The sequence below is a fragment of the Lithobates pipiens genome, unplaced genomic scaffold, assembly GCF_037356315.1.
Source record: "Lithobates pipiens isolate NorthernLeopardFrog02 unplaced genomic scaffold, aLitPip1_a1.2 Scaffold_10, whole genome shotgun sequence".
Lineage (NCBI taxonomy): Eukaryota > Metazoa > Chordata > Amphibia > Anura > Ranidae > Lithobates > Lithobates pipiens.
Genome location: NW_027507686.1, coordinates 4,603,934 through 4,619,700, shown reverse-complemented (window position 1 = coordinate 4,619,700; position 15,767 = coordinate 4,603,934). Strand labels below are relative to the sequence as shown.

General features: G+C 45.8%; 1 pseudogene; it reads left to right on the top strand.

Annotated features, from left to right (window-relative positions):
- The first annotated feature begins 1,004 nt into the window (after positions 1-1,004).
- LOC143941324 (uncharacterized) lies at positions 1,005-8,684 on the top strand (annotated as a pseudogene).
- The last annotated feature ends 7,083 nt before the right edge of the window (positions 8,685-15,767 follow it).

Below are 15,767 nucleotides of genomic sequence, written 5' to 3'. Positions count from 1 at the left end.
GCAAAATTTCAGCGCACTAAAAGGGCTTTATTCATTTGCTTGACCGTGCATTTGTTGTAGAAAAAAGGTATGAACAGGTAAAAACACATCAAAGAAGGAATGCTGGCGCGTTTTTGTACAAAGTACTTAACTGTCCTTTACAATTAATCACTTTTGTGTGAAATGAGTCAAGGCTCTTTCTTTGATCTCAGTTTACCCGTGCATACCTTTTATCTACAATAAACATGCGGTCAAGAGAAGAGAACACAGCGGTTTTATTACATGGAAATTTAGCCGGATATATCGGGACCAGGCAAGGTGTGAAAGCCAACATCCCTCAAGGAGGTTCCCTGCTCTTTTTTTTGTACTCAGATGAGTAGGCTGGCTGTTGTAGAGGACATCAAAGGATGCAATTTATTTAGCGATAATTTGTTTCCTTTTTAATTGTTGAAACAAACTTTAAGGGCCGGTTCCCACCAGATGCAGTCCAGAGCTTTTTTTTTTTTATTATTCTGCATTAAAAACTTATAAGGACAGCGTTTAACATGTATTCCAATGGCCCAAGTTCACATCAGCACAATACGTTCCAGTGCAATCAACAAAAGCAGAACCTGCTGTATTTATTCTGTATGGAACACATCTGGGATGGGGCAAAATGGGGCAAAACGCATCAAAACCGCACCAGACCACACATGTGTGGGGGTGGTGGGGGGGGGGGGGGGGTATTGTTAAGAATAATTAGTGTTAGGCCTGAATTCCACTTTGCAGGGAAGGAAAAGGAGAAAATAAAGTAAAAGAAATGAACTGAAAGAGAAGGAAGGAAATTGAAGAAAGACGGGAAGAAATAGTGAAAAAAAGGAAAACATGGGAAAGGAAAAAAAGTAATCAGGAGGGAAAGGAAAATGGAAAAAGGAGAGGAGAGATGAAAAAAGGAAAGGAGAGAAGAAGAAAAACAAAAGAATAAAGGAATGAAGAGGAGAGGAGAGGAGAAGAAAATGAAAGTAAAGGAAAGAAGGGAAAGGAAAATGGAAAAAGGAGAGGAGAGACAAAAAAAGGAAAGGCGAGAAGAAGATAAACAAAAGAATAAAGGAATGAAGAGGAGAGGGGAGGAGAAGAAAAGGAAAGGAAAGGAAAGAAGGGAAAGTAAAATGGAAAAAGGAGAGGAGAGACAAAAAATGGAAAGACTAGAAGAAGATAAACAAAAGAATAAAGGAATGGAGAGGAGAGGAAGGAATAGAAGGGAAAAGAAAATGGAAAAATTAGAGAGAGACAAAAAAAGGAAAATGATGATAGGAGAGGAGAAAGGAAAAAAGGAAAGGAGAGGAGAAAAGAAAAAAAGGAAAATGGAAAGAGGAGAGATGAAATAAACAAAAATGGAAATGGAAAAGGAAAGGAGAGGATAAAGGTAAAAAAGAAAAATGGAAAAAGGAAAGGAGAGGAAAGGAGAAAAGAAAAAAAAAAGAAAAGAGAGGAGAGAAGAGAAGAGGAGAAAGGAAACAAAGGAAAATGGAAAAAGGAGAGGACAATAGAGAGGAAAATGGAAAAAAAAGGGGAGAGGAGAAAGGATAGAAGAAAAAAAGGAAAATGGCAAGAGGAGGGTAGAGGAGAGGAGAAATGAAAACAGGAAAATGGCTAGAGGAGAGGAGTAAGGAAAGAAAAAGATAAATGGAAACAGAAAGGGTGAGGATAGGAGTGGGGGGAGAAAGGAAAGAACAGGAAAAAGGAGAGGAGAGAAAATGGATAAAAGGAAGAATAGCAAAGGAAATTGAGGCAAGGAGAGGAGAAAGAAAGGAAAGGAAAGAAAAGAAAAAGAAAGGAAACTGAGGAGAGGAGTGAAGAAAGGAAAGGAAATTGAGGAGAGGAGAAAGAAAAGGAAAGGAAAAGAAAGGAAAGAAAACTGAGGAGAGAAGAGGAGTGAAGAAAGGAAAGGAAATTGAGGAGAGGAGAAAGAAAAGGAAAGAAAAATGAGGACAGTAGAGAAGAAATGAAATTGAGGAGAGGAGAAAGAAAAGGAAAGGAAATGAAGGAGAGGAGAGAAGAAAAGAAAGAAGAAAGGAAAAAAGTAAAGGAAACTGTAGAGAGGAGAAAAAGGGTAATAGGAAAGGAAAGTGGAAAGGAAAATGGAAAAAGAGAGAAGAGGAAAGGAGAGGAAATGAGATTCCTTGTATCATAAACACTTTACAAAAGGGTTGTATTAAAGCATGGTGTTTGCTCAGAGCTCGGATGGATTTACACCTGGAAATGCACATTCCATGATGATCGGTGTATTGTTATAGTTGGATGGATTCCCTGGCAGGCCCGCGGTATATATAATTCAGCAGGCTATCATTGTTTGGCTTCTACATTTAATCTTTATTACACATGACAAGGGAAAGTGAGCAGCTCAGGAACTTGGCTCAGGTAAAGTGCTGTGCCTGCGGCATAGAGGAAAGCAGCTACCGCTGACAGCGGTGAACGCTCAGCCGGGGAGAGCAGACAGCTGTCCGTGGTGCTGAAGCTGAGATGTCGGCTCTCCAGCTGCTCCTGTGAACTGCGGTGACACTCGGCTTGTCTGCAGGGAAGAATTGATCTCCAACTTCTCCTTCTAATCAATCCAACCACAAAGGAGTTTTTTCTGTATAATGAGTTCTTGATTATTTTTTTTTTTTCTTTTGTAAATTCACTTTTTCCATGAAATATTAAAGATGAAGGTTAGCTGAGGAAAAAACGCGAATGTTTGGCAGGAAGTTCTGTAATGCTTTTAATGTCACATTCTCCCCGTGTCTGCTGTCCTTTGTTAGTGCTGGTAGGACGAGGGTTGTGTCATATCGGCCATCAATCCCCTATAAGAGCCTTGCAAATGGCAAGCATGCCCTCTCGGTGTAGTTCATTGCCAACATCCTTTATACAGCAATAGTGCATTAGTGTAGCTTTCCCACGGGGCTATAATAATATCATCATTGTTCATCACAGCCACAGACTGGATTTCATAGCAGGGCCAGACCGGGGGGGGGGCAGCTGCCCCAGGTTCACCATTTTCAAGTGGGAGGGGAGACGCCAGAGGGCCACACAGTGATCAGTCGTAGGCAACTTCAAATTGCTCCAGATCAGCAAAAGGCAACTAGTGGACTGCAACCTTCCTTCTACCAGGCCTCAGATTTCTATCTGCTTTGACCGCTACTGCCCTCCAGCATGCCCACCCACCGTGCCACCTGCCCAACATCGCAACCATGCAACCTGCCCCTAGTTGCTGGAAAGCAACTAAATGGCCACAAATCCACAGTACACTCTCCATACCAACTATGGGCAGCTGGTGCATGGGGGGGGGGGGGGGTGTTTTGCTCTGTCCTTTAAGGTCACTTTGCGGTAAAGCAAGAAAGCATATAGCATGTTAATGTGTTTTACTAAACAAAAATGCTGCACTCACACAAACTACTTACAATGTTAGGAAAACAATACATGCCATACAGAGTTTTAGAAAATATGCATACTATATACACATAGTTACATAGATAGTAAGGTTGAATAAAGACACCAGTCCATCCAGTGCAACCTGAGTGAGTGTCTACAATTGTCCCTATCCCTGTACATTACACACTCATGTTGGTCCCTACCCTCAAGGAGCCCACAATCTAAGGTCCCCATTTATATACTAGGGGCCAATTTTGGACAGAAGCCAATTAACCTACCTGCATGTCTTTGGATTGTGGAAGGAAACCGGAGTATCCGGAGGAAACCCACGCAGGCACAGGGAGAACATGCAAACTCCAGGCAGGTAGTGTCGTGGTTGGGATTTGAACCAGCGACCCTTCTTATTGCTAGGTGAGAGTGCTAACCACTACACCACTGTGCCGCCCACTACACCACTGTGCCGCCCACTACACCACTGTGCCGCCCACTACACCACTGTGCTAACCACTACACCACTGTGCCGCCCACTACACCACTGTGCTAACCACTACACCACTGTGCCGCCCACTACACCACTGTGCCGCCCACTACACCACTGTGCTAACCACTACACCACTGTGCCGCCCACTACACCACTGTGCCGCCCACTACACCACTGTGCTAACCACTACACCACTGTGCCGCCCACTACACCACTGTGCCGCCCACTACACCACTGTGCTAACCACTACACCACTGTGCCGCCCACTACACCACTGTGCCGCCCACTACACCACTGTGCCGCCCACTACACCACTGTGCTAACCACTACACCACTGTGCCGCCCACTACACCACTGTGCCGCCCACACGTGCAAACTATCTATCCTTCCTAGCAAATGAGCATGGACAATGTATCGTTGATAGTGTCATTCCCAAATTTAAGTTCTCTCCTTGCACTGATTTTCTTTGTTATTATTGGAACCCCCTTCCTTCAGTATTATGGAGCCATCTTCCTTCTGTCCAGGATCTCTTCCAGACTGCTCCTTGGAGTCCTCCAAAATGACTTCTCTCTGTATTCAGCACATGGCCGTGTTCAAGTCTTTTTTTCTCTCCCCCCCCTACTTCCTGCCAACATCACTTCCTGTTGCATGAGCTCCATTTTTTTTTCTTCTTTAGTTCTTCAAATTCTTCAATTTAGGCAAATAAGTATTCTGCTACATGTTTTTGGTAAAAAGAAAAAAAGAATCACAATAAGTGCATATTGATTGGTTTTCCCAAAAGTTATCGCGTCTACAAACTATGGAATCATTTTATGGAATTTTTATTTATTACATAAATTATTACATACATTATTATTTTTTTACTAGCACTGGCGGTGATCAGTGACTTATTGCGGGACTGTGACATTGCCGTGGACAAATCGGACACGAAGTGACAATTTTGACACTTTTCTGGGGACCGGTGACACCAATACAGTGATCAGTGCTAAAAATATGCACTGTCACTGTACTAATGACACTGGCAGGGAAGGATTTAAAATCAGGGGTGAGCAAAAGGTTAAATACAGTGGCAGTTGGTACTAGATAATTTGGGGGGGCGGCAAACCAACGCCACCCCCCCATGGCGGGATACCAACATTAACGGGGGGGACACTGGGAACACAACCGGGAGATGGACGGCCTCCTTACCTTTGTCCTGCCCAGACTCCGAACTCCACTTTCTTGGGGTGCTCAATGGTGAGCCATCTCTGGAGTGGCCACTGGTGGGTCCGTCTTCCCCTGGCTTCTCCCCCAGCTGCGCGTTTCGTCCCTCTTCCTCTCTGGCCAATAACATTGCTTCTCTTTTTGGCCAATTTGGGGAATCGGGTCTCTCGAACCGCTTCCTGATTGGCTGAGAGGAAAATTTGTATGAGAATAGCAAATATTCATTTGCTATTATCACAGAACTGGGTGGGCTCGGAGCGCAGTGCTCTGGGCCCCAAGCCTACCCTTTCTTGAAGCCTATTAGAGCCTCTGGCTCTAATCATGTGCGTCAAACCCCCCCCCCACCATTGGAATCCATGGTCCGGCGCCCTGTATGTAGATCAGGGGGCCCGGACGCATTGATAGGGGGGGCGGTGCCCCTTTGCCCCTAATGAACTGGCCGCCACTGGTGAAATGTGTCCCACGGGGGTGGGCTTGTACTGTAAGAAGACAGAGATCCATAATCCTGCGATAACACAAGATCTCTACCTTCTCCTTTTACAGAACGATGATCTGCCTTGTTTATATAGGCAGACCACCGTTCTTTCTGCCTCTGGAATGATCGGAGGGTCCCAGCAGACATCGGGCCTGCAGGACCCGCTGTTTGCATCCCGCTGTGTCCAATCACAGCGGGAGCTGATCGCCGGCAGCTAACGCCCATGCCCCAGACCAGGAAGGGCACAAATCACATACAGGCAGTGGCGTAGTTTTTGGGGCTATAGCCCTGAATCTGGGGCCCAGAGTCTCTGCAGGGGTCCCCAAGGGGATGGGAGTCTCTCTGGGGACCCTGATGCAAGGGCGAGGCTCTCTGGGGACCCTGATGTAAGGGGGGCTCTTTGGGGACCCTGATTTTAAGGGAGAGGCTCTCTGGGGACCCTGATTTAAGAGGGAGTCTCTCTGGGGACCCTAATGTCTGGGGGCCCTCTGGGAACCATGATGTAATTGGGGGGGCTCTCTGGGGACCCTGATGCAAGGGGGAGGCTCTCTGGGGAACCTGATGCGAGGGGGGGCTCTCTGGGGACCCTTGTTTTAAGGGAGAGGCTCTCTGAGGACCCTTATTTAATGGATAGGCTCTCTGGGGACCCTAATGTAAGGGGGGCTCTCTGGGAACCCTTATGTAAGTGGGGGGGCTTTCTGGGGACACTGGTGTATGGAGGGGCTCTCTGGGAACCCTGATGTAAGTAGGGGGCTCTCTGGGGACCATGATGTAAGGAGGAGGCTCTCCGGGGACCCTGATGTAAGGGGGGCTCTCTGGGAACTCCTATGTAAGTGGGGGGGTCGGCTCTCTGGGGACACTGGTGTATGGAGGGGCTCTCTGGGAACCCTGATGTAAGTGGGAGGGGCTCTCTGGAGACCCTGATGTAAGGAGGAGGCTCTCTGGGGACCCTGATGTAAGGGGGGGGGGCTTTCTAGGGATCCTGATGTAAGTGGGGGCTCTCTGGGGACCCTGATGTAAGGGGAGGCTCTCTGGGGACCCTGATGTAAGTGGGGGCTCTCTGGGGATCCTGCTGTAAGGGGAGGCTCTCTGGGGACCCTGATGTACGGTGGGGGGGCTCTCTGGGAACCCTGAAGTAAGGGGGGCCCTCTGGGGACCCTGATGTAAGGGGTGCTCTCTGGAAACCCTGATGTAAGGGGGGGCTCTCTGGGGACCCTGATGTAGGGGGGGCTCTCTGGGAACACTGATGTAGGGGGGGCTCTCTGGGGATACTGATATAAGGAGGAGGCTCTCTGGGGACCCTGATATAAGGAGGAGGCTCTCTGGGGACCCTGATATAAGGAGGAGGCTCTCTGGGGATCCTGATGTAAGTGGGGGGCTCTCTGGGGACCCTGATGTAAAGGGGGGCTCTCTGGGGATCCTGATGTAAGTGGGGGGCTCTCTGGGGACCCTGATGTAAGGGGGGGGCTCTCTGGGGATCCTGATGTAAGTGGGGGGCTCTCTGGGGACCCTGATTAAGGGGAGGCTCTCTGGGGACCCTGATGTAAGTGGGGGCTCTCTGGGGATCCTGCTGTAAGGGGAGGCTCTCTGGGGACCCTGATGTACGGGGGGGCTCTCTGGGAACCCTGAAGTAAGGGGGGCCCTCTGGGGACCTTGATGTAAGGGGGGCTCTCTGGAAACCCTGATGTAAGAGGAGGGGGGCTCTCTGGGAACCCTGATGTAGGGGGGGGCTCTCTGGGGATACTGATATAAGGAGGAGGCTCTCTGGGGACCCTGATATAAGGAGGAGGCTCTCTGGGGACCCTGATATAAGGAGGAGGCTCTCTGGGGATATATACACACACACATATATATTATATACCTGTGTATGCCCGCCCAAGCGTATGACTTTCTTTACAATGCTGCTATGGGCCCTAGCCCCAGATCTTTTGTAGACCTAGCAACGCCCCTGCTTACAGGTATGCGATTTCGCCCAGAGAAGCCGCCCCGCTGCAGTAAATGTACGTGGGACGGTCTCTAAGCGGTTAATGGGCTACTCATTTTTATCTTGCTATTTTTGGCTGGAGTTCTGCTTTAACACAAAATAAAGTACAGCAATGTTTAAGCGATTCGTTTGGTCACTCGTGCACTTACATAAGCCCTATGTCAAATAAAATAATAAAAATATGAAATAAAATTGCGTTCCTGACTTTATCCCCCCTGTAACGTATTACTCTCATCTAAATGCAGTGCCGGATACAAGGCATCATACTTAAATCTGGATGTAAATATATCCATTGGCTTTTATTGAGGTCACCTTCATGTAAATTATCATTCTGATAAGGCCAGTAACATGGACATAGTTTTATTGGAAGTCAATAAAGCCTTACACTTTAATTCTGCTAATGGTGGAGAGGAGGTTTTCCTAGGCGCTGGAAGGACGGCGGGATTAGTATGTTCTGTACTGAGTGAATACGCTGCCTTGTACTGCTCTACTTTATGACATCCATCAATTTCCTACAACACAAAAATGCAAACTCGCTAATATAACTTCAGGTACAGAAAAAAAAATAGAGTGATACTTGCTATTAAGAGCTCGCTTGTACCAGCAACATAAACGATGGCTGCTGAGCTGATACATTGTTTGCAGTGAGAAATGGTATTTATTACATTTAAATGTATGGTTAAAAAAAAAAAAAGAAAAGAAAAAAAAAGGAACAAATATTGTAAGAAGGCGGGAGAGAGAAGAGAGGGGAGAGAGAGAAGTACAGGGAGGGAGAGCGGGAGAAGGAGATAAAGGAGAGAAGATGGAGAAGGAGAATGTTGAGGGATATGGAGGGAGAGAGAGAAAAGAGAGAGAAGAGAGAGAGATGTACAGGGAGAGAAGAGTGGGAGAAGGAGATAAAGGAGAGAAGGTGGAGAAGGAGAAGACTGAGGATATGGAGGGAGAGAGAGAAAAGAGAGAGAAGAGAGAGAGATGTACAGGGAGAAAGAGAAGAAAGAGAGTTGTACAGGAAGGGAGAGAATGAGATAAAGGAGAGAAGAGAGATGTACAGGGAGAGAGAGAAGAGAGAGAGAGAGACGTACAGGTAGGGAGAGCGGGAGAAGGAGATAAAGGAGAGAAGATGGAGGGAGAGAGAGAGAAAAGAGAGAGAAGAGATAGAGATGTACAGTTAGAGAAGAGCGGGAGTAGGAGAAAACAAGAGAAAATGGAGAAGGAGAACATTGAGGGATATGGGGGAGGAGGGGGGAGAGAGTGAAAAGAGAAAGAAGAGAAAGAGATGTACAGGGAGTGAGAGAAGGAGATAAAGGAGAGACCATGGAGAATACTGAGGGATGTCGAGAGAGAGAAAAGAGAGAAGAGTACAGGAAGGGAGGAGAATTAGATAAATGAGAGAAGAGGGAGAAGGAGAACATTGAGCATATGGAGGGAGAGAGAGAGAGTAGAGAGAGAAGAGAAAGAGATGTACAGGGAGTGAGAGTAGGAGATAAAGGAGAGAAGAGAGATGTACAAGGAGTCAGAGTAGGAGATAAAGGAGAGAAGAGAGCTGTACAGGGAGAGAGAGAAGAGCGAGAGATGTACAGGGAGGGAAAGCGGGAGAAGGAGATGAAGGAAAGAAGATGGAGAAGGAGAACGTTGAGGGATATGGAGGAAGAGAGAGAAAAGAGAGAGAAGAGAAGAGTGCAGGGAGGGAGGAGAAGGAGATAAAGGAGAGACAATGGAGAATGTTGAGGGATATGGAGGGAGAGAGAGAAAAGAGAGAGAATAAGAGAGCAAAGGGAAGGAGGAGAAGGAGATGAAGGTGAGAAGATGGAGAAGGAAAACATTGAGGGATATGGAGGGAGAGAGAGACAAGAGAGAGAAGATAGAGAGATGTACAGGGAGTGAGAGAAGGAGATAAAGGAGAGAAGAGAGATGTACAGAGAGAGAGAGAGAGAGAAGAGCGGGAGAAGGAGATAAAGGAGATAAGATGGAGAAGGAGAACATTGAGGATATGGAGGGAGAGAGAGAAAAGAGAGAGAAGAAAGAGGTGTACAGGAAGGAAGAAAGGAGATAAAGGAGAGACAATGGAAAATATTGAGGGATATGGGGAGAGAGAGAAAAGAGAGAGAAGAAAGAGGTGTACAGGAAGGAAGAAAGGAGATAAAGGAGAGACAATGGAGAATATTGAGGGTTATGGAGAGAGAGAGAAGAAGAGAGTAAAGGGAGGGAGGAGAAGGAGATAAAGGAGATACGATGGAGAAGGAGAACATTGAGGATATGGAGGGAGAGAGAGAAAAGAGAGATGTACAGGGAGGGAGAGAAGGCAGAAGAGAATAGGGTGGATGAGAACACAGATGGACAGGGAGAGAGAGAAGAAGAAGGAGAGACGAAAGAGAGAGAGGTCTACAGGAAGATGGAGAGAGTTGGGTGAAGGAGTTAAAGAACTGAAGAGGGAGAAAGAGACCACAGAGGGAGAGAGAGAAGGAAGAAGAGAGGGTTACAGGGAGGAAACGTGAGAGGAGATAAAGAGGAGAAGAGGGTGAGGGCGAATGAGAAAGAGAAGGAGGGAGAGAAGAGAGAACGATCTACATGGAGGTTGAGTGGGAGAAGGATATAAAGAAGAGGTAAGGGAGAAGGAGAAAACAGAGGCATAGGGAAAAAGAAAACAAGAAAGAAGGAGAGAGGAGAGAGAGAGTTCTTCAGAGAAATAAAGAACAAGAAGGAGGGATATAAGGATGAGAGAGAAAGAAGGGGAGAAGAGAGAGATGTTCATGCAGGGAGAATGAGAAGAGGGAGGAGGAGAACAAGAAGAAGAGGGAGACAAAGAAGGAAGAAGAGAAGAGCAATGTACGGGGAGGGAGAGTGGAAGAATGAGATAAAGAAGAGAAAAGGGAGGAGGAATAGGGAAAAAGAGAACAAGAAAGAAGGAGAGAAGAGAGAGAGAGATGTATATAGAAAGAGAGAGCAAGAAGGAGGGGATAATGGTGAGAGAGAAAGAAGGGGAGAAGAGAAAAATGTACATGCAGGGAGAATGAGAAGAGGGAGGAGGAGAACAAGAAGAAGAGGGAGACAAAGAAGGAAGAAGAGAAGAGCAATGTACGGGGAGGGAGAGTGGAAGAATGAGATAAAGAAGAGAAAAGGGAGGAGGAATAGGGAAAAAGAGAACAAGAAAGAAGGAGAGAAGAGAGAGAGATGTATATAGAAAGAGAGAGCAAGAAGGAGGGGATAATGGTGAGAGAGAAAGAAGGGGAGAAGAGAAAAATGTACATGCAGGGAGAATGAGATAGAGAAGAGAAGAGGGAGGAGGAGAACAAGAAGGAAGGAGAGAGGGAGATACAGGGAGAGAGGGAGATACAAGGAGAGAGGGAGAGTGAGTGAAACAGAGGGGCCGGGATAGACAGAAGGAAGGAGAGAAGAGAGATGTACATAGAGGGAGAATGAGAAGAGATGAGGAGGGGAGAACACAGCGGCAGCAAGAGAAGGAAGGAGAGAAGAGAGAGATCTACAGGGAGGGAGAGTGAGAGAAGGAGCTAAAGAAACATGGGGGGGGGGAGGGGGGCACACAGGGAAAGGGAGAAAGAGAACAAAAAAGAAAGAGAGAAGAGAGATCTACAGGGAATGGGAGTGACAGGTGATAAGGAAGAGAAGAGGGAGGAGGAGAACACAGAGGGAAAGGGATAGAGAAGGAGAAGGAGGGGAGAAGAGAGAGAGATCGAGTGATTGAGAGAGATGGAGAAAGCAAGGTACAGGGAGAGAGGAAAGAAGGAGAGAAGAGAAAGCTACAGGGTGGGAAAGTGAGCAGAAATAAAGAAGAGGCAGAGGGAGAAGACAGAGGGAGAGCAAGTAGGGAAAAGGAAGGGGAGAAGAGAGAGAGGGGTCTACAGGGAGGGAGAGGGGGGAAAAGGAGATAAAGAAGAGAAGGAGAACGCAGAGGAAGGAGAGAGAGAGATGTACAAGGAGGGACAGTGGGAGAAGGAGATAAAGAGGAGAAGAGGGAGAAGAAGAACACAAAGGGACAGGGACGCAGGAAAGAAGAAGGGAGAGAAAAGAGAGAGAGAGAGAGAAGAATGAAGGGGTGGGTGGAGGGAGCAAGAAAGAGATAGAGAAGGGCCAAGGGTTGAATAAAAAAGACAGGGAGAAGAGAATAATGAGGGAGAAAAAGTAAGAGACTAACAGCCAAAAAAAACGTGTAGGGTGAGGGGTGGAAGGGGGACACAGTAGAGTGGGAGGCAGATAATGAGGGAGGGGTAGGAGTGTGTAAGAGAGGGAGGGGGAGAGAGAAGGAATGGCGGAAGGGCAGAGAGGGGTACACTCACTAACATGAACAAGAAGAAGATGGAGAATTTGAAGTCTTTCTAGTAACAATAATGGAATATTGAAAATATCGTTAGGCGTGACGGTCACACCAAATACCGCTTGTGGGTGAACAACAATCACTCAGAACCTGCGCCCACTCAGGATACATTGTATCTCTCCTTGGAAAAAAAATCTCTTTCATTTTCCATTTATTGCAGGCTGTAGAAGTTACGACTATAAGTTATTACCATTTAAAAAAAAAAAAATTAAAAAGTCTCCATGAACTTCACGATTCGGTTCATATAATACTGCCAAGAACTTTTCTGTCCTCAGCCCAGAATTTGAGAATCGGAATAATTTATTACTTTTTTTTTTCTAATGCGCGAGGAACGGGTCAGAAGTAACATCTCAATTCCATATATAACTAATAAAGACCTTTCCAGACGTTCGAGGCTGAAATGGAACTGCCGCTGTGGCAGCCATTCTCTCGCATTGTAGTAATTAACCCCAGAAATTCCATTCCGTCTAAGACTGGGTGGGCAGTGGTGGAGAGAAGCCAAGAAACAGAGGGGGGGACTAGGGGGGCTTTTGGCTTGGGGGTGGTGGGGGGCAAAGACAACCAACTGGCCCTTTTTATGGCAAGGAAAGTTTCTTGGGATCTAAAGAAGGCGCCTCTCATGGCCACAGAGATTATTGGGACGTGGTGAAAGGCCAACGTTGTCATGAAAGATATAGATGAGATGGTGGAAAGGGGGGCATTTCACTTGGGGAAGAATAGGTTAGAGGAGGGCAGGGTGGCGTTTACTCCATGGGCCCGTACAAGTAAAATAATATATGCTAAAGACGAGGTTCCCATTTGTTACCATTTGCTGGGAATGTCTCCATTTTGAGGGGTCTCTGCTCAGCAAACAAATGTTCCCAGGATGTCCTTGGCAAGTGCCCCATTGTAGTAGTTAGCAATGTGGTCCTGTGCCTTACCCTCTGCACACTGACCACAGGGGGTTGCTGGTTTGGCACTGCCACCATTCATAGGAAACCCTGTAATTTTTATTTTTTTATAAATATAAGGCATACTCTGATTGGGCAAGGTGGAGCTTGTGACATTACCCTCCTCTCCACCTTATCCAATCAGAGAATGCCTTGTAGTCACAAGACATTTTATGAATGCTGCCAGTGGCAAGCCAGCTCGCCCCCCTGTGGTCAGTGTGCAGAGGGGAAGACACAGGACCCTGGCAATCACTCTGGTAGTGCTGGCTATTTAGCTTCCCCAGTGGCCCTCAGATATGACATATGCATGCTTACATTGTGCCAAGCTGGACCAATCTATGCATGTAATTATAAAGGTACTGTAACTCCAATTTAGTCTGAAAAAAAAACAGAATTTTTTTTTACATATATATATATATATATATATATATATGTTACAATATGTTATATGTTACATATATATATATAAGTATTCCAGGGATGATTTTTTTACTTCTCTGGTTTTTACCTCCTCCCTGACATTTAGGTTAAATATTAGACCATATTGATCCATATTTATATATATATATATATATATATATATATATATATATATTGCAGACCAGGTATGCATCAGCTCCTGAGGAAGCGGAGCGAATCCACGAAACGCTTACAGCTTTTTTGGATGCAGTTATACCCTAAAGATATGTTTTATTTTATTCATACCATACTATGTAATATCCACTCTCTGCAATTTGTATTGATCTTAGGATATGGAGTACACGTTGGGCAAAGACAACCTCTGGATATGACGCTGAGCACGTGACCTCAACTTCTTTGGTGGACCATGGCGAGGCCTGTTCTGAGTGGAACCCGTCCTGTTATACCGCTGTATGGTCTTGGCCACCGTGCTGCAGCTCAGTTTCAGGGTCTTGGTAATCTTCTTATAGCCTAGGCCAGTCCTTCTCAACCTTTTCAACACAGAGGAACCCTTGAAATAGTTTTCCGGTCTCGGAGGAACCCCTGATAAAAATGAGAAATCTACAACTCATGATACATTGGTGTGATGGTCATTGGGAAGAATGGTCCTTACACTTGTGGTCATTGGAAAGAATGGTCCTTACACTTGTGGTCATTGAGAAGAACGGTCCTTACACTTGTGGTCATTGGGAAGAATGGTCCTTACACTTGTGGTCATTGGGAAGAATGGTCCTTACATTTGTGGTCATTGGGAAGAATGGTCCTTACACTTGTGGTCATTGGGAAGAATGGTCCTTACACTTGTGGTCATTGGGAAGAATGGTCCTTACACTTGTGGTCATTGGGAAGAATGGTCCTTACACTTGTGGTCATTGGGAAGAATGGTCCTTACACTTGTGGTCAGTGGGAAGAATGGTCCTTACACTTGTGGTCATTGGGAAGAATGGTCCTTACACTTGTGATCATTGGGATGAACGGTCCTTACACTTGTGGTCATTGGGAAGAATGGTCCTTACACTTGTGGTCATTGGGAAGAATGGTCCTCACACTTGTGGTCATTGGGAAGAATTACCTCCTTACAGATAGCTAAAAAGATCAGTGGTGTCAGTGGGAACATATCTGAGAGGAAGAAATTGCCCAATGCTGAAGGAACCCCTACAACCTCTGGAGGAACCCTGGTTGAGAATCACTGGCCTAGGCCATCTTTATGTAGAGCAACAATTCTTTTTTTTTTCAGATCCTCAGAGAGTACTTTGCCATGAGGTGCCATGTTGAACTTCCAGTGACCAGTATGAGAGAGTGAGAGTGATAACACCAAATTTAACACACCTGCTCCCCATTCACACCGGAGACCTTGTAACACTTACGAGTCACATGACACCGGGGGAGGGAAAATGGCTAATTGGGCCCAGTTTGGAGATTTTCACTTAGGGGTGTACTGACTTTTGTTGGCAGCGGTTTAGACATTAATGGCTGTGTGTTGAGTTATTTTGAGGGGACAGGAAATTTACACTGTTATACAAGCTGTACACTCACTACTTTACATTGTAGACAAGTGTCATTTCTTCAGTGTTGTCACATGAAAAGAGAGAAGGAAAGATTTACAGAAATGTGACTGAGGGGTGTACTTACTTTTGTGAGATGCTGTACATATATATATATATATATATATATATATATATAATACAAAATGATATCCATGTATGTACATATTGTAATGTGCTATGTCATTTGTAAATAAATATATTTCACATTGAGCATTTACCAAGCTGTATGTCACGTGCCTCATATAAATTCCCAAACTCCTTCTTTCTTCTTTCTTTATTCCCAGGAATAGGAATGGAGGCGTATAATTGTATTTGCTTCATTTAAAGTCCCCTCCCCCATCTCTTATTTGCTTTATATATCATTTTATATATCATATATAATTGGCTACACAAGTCATATTGTAATTAAATGTTATAAAAAAAAATCGCTTTCCTTTTCAATCTGCAGCCGCTGTACTTTTCTGTAAAATGCAATATGGCCACCTGGAGGCGCTCTGTACACAGACGGTATACAGAACCCCCCCCCCCCCCCCCCACAGAAATGTCATTTCCTGCTTGTGTGATTGGCTCAGTGATTTTCCCAGAAGTCTGCACTGAGATACAAGTCAGATATTGAGCATCCCCTGCAACACAAATGTCGTGTTTGGTGAGAAACTCCCAAAGGGAAATCACATCTAAAGGGATGCTTCCACTTTCCTCATTAGATCCCTGTAAGTGCAGCAGCTAATTGATAATTATAAAGTCACTCCCATTCACACTCACTCTGCACATGGACACAGAGAAACAAACAGATATTTCTTCAGAGTAACAAAAGGGAGGAATCTGCAACAAAGTTTGTTACAATCCCCGCAATGTACAGAGATCACCCAGAGGGGAGGGGTTTATTCCCTGCAATGTACAGAGACCACCCAGAGGGGGGAGGGGTTTATTCCCTGCAATGTACAGAGATCACCCAGAGGGGGGGAGGGGTTTATTCCCTGCAATGTA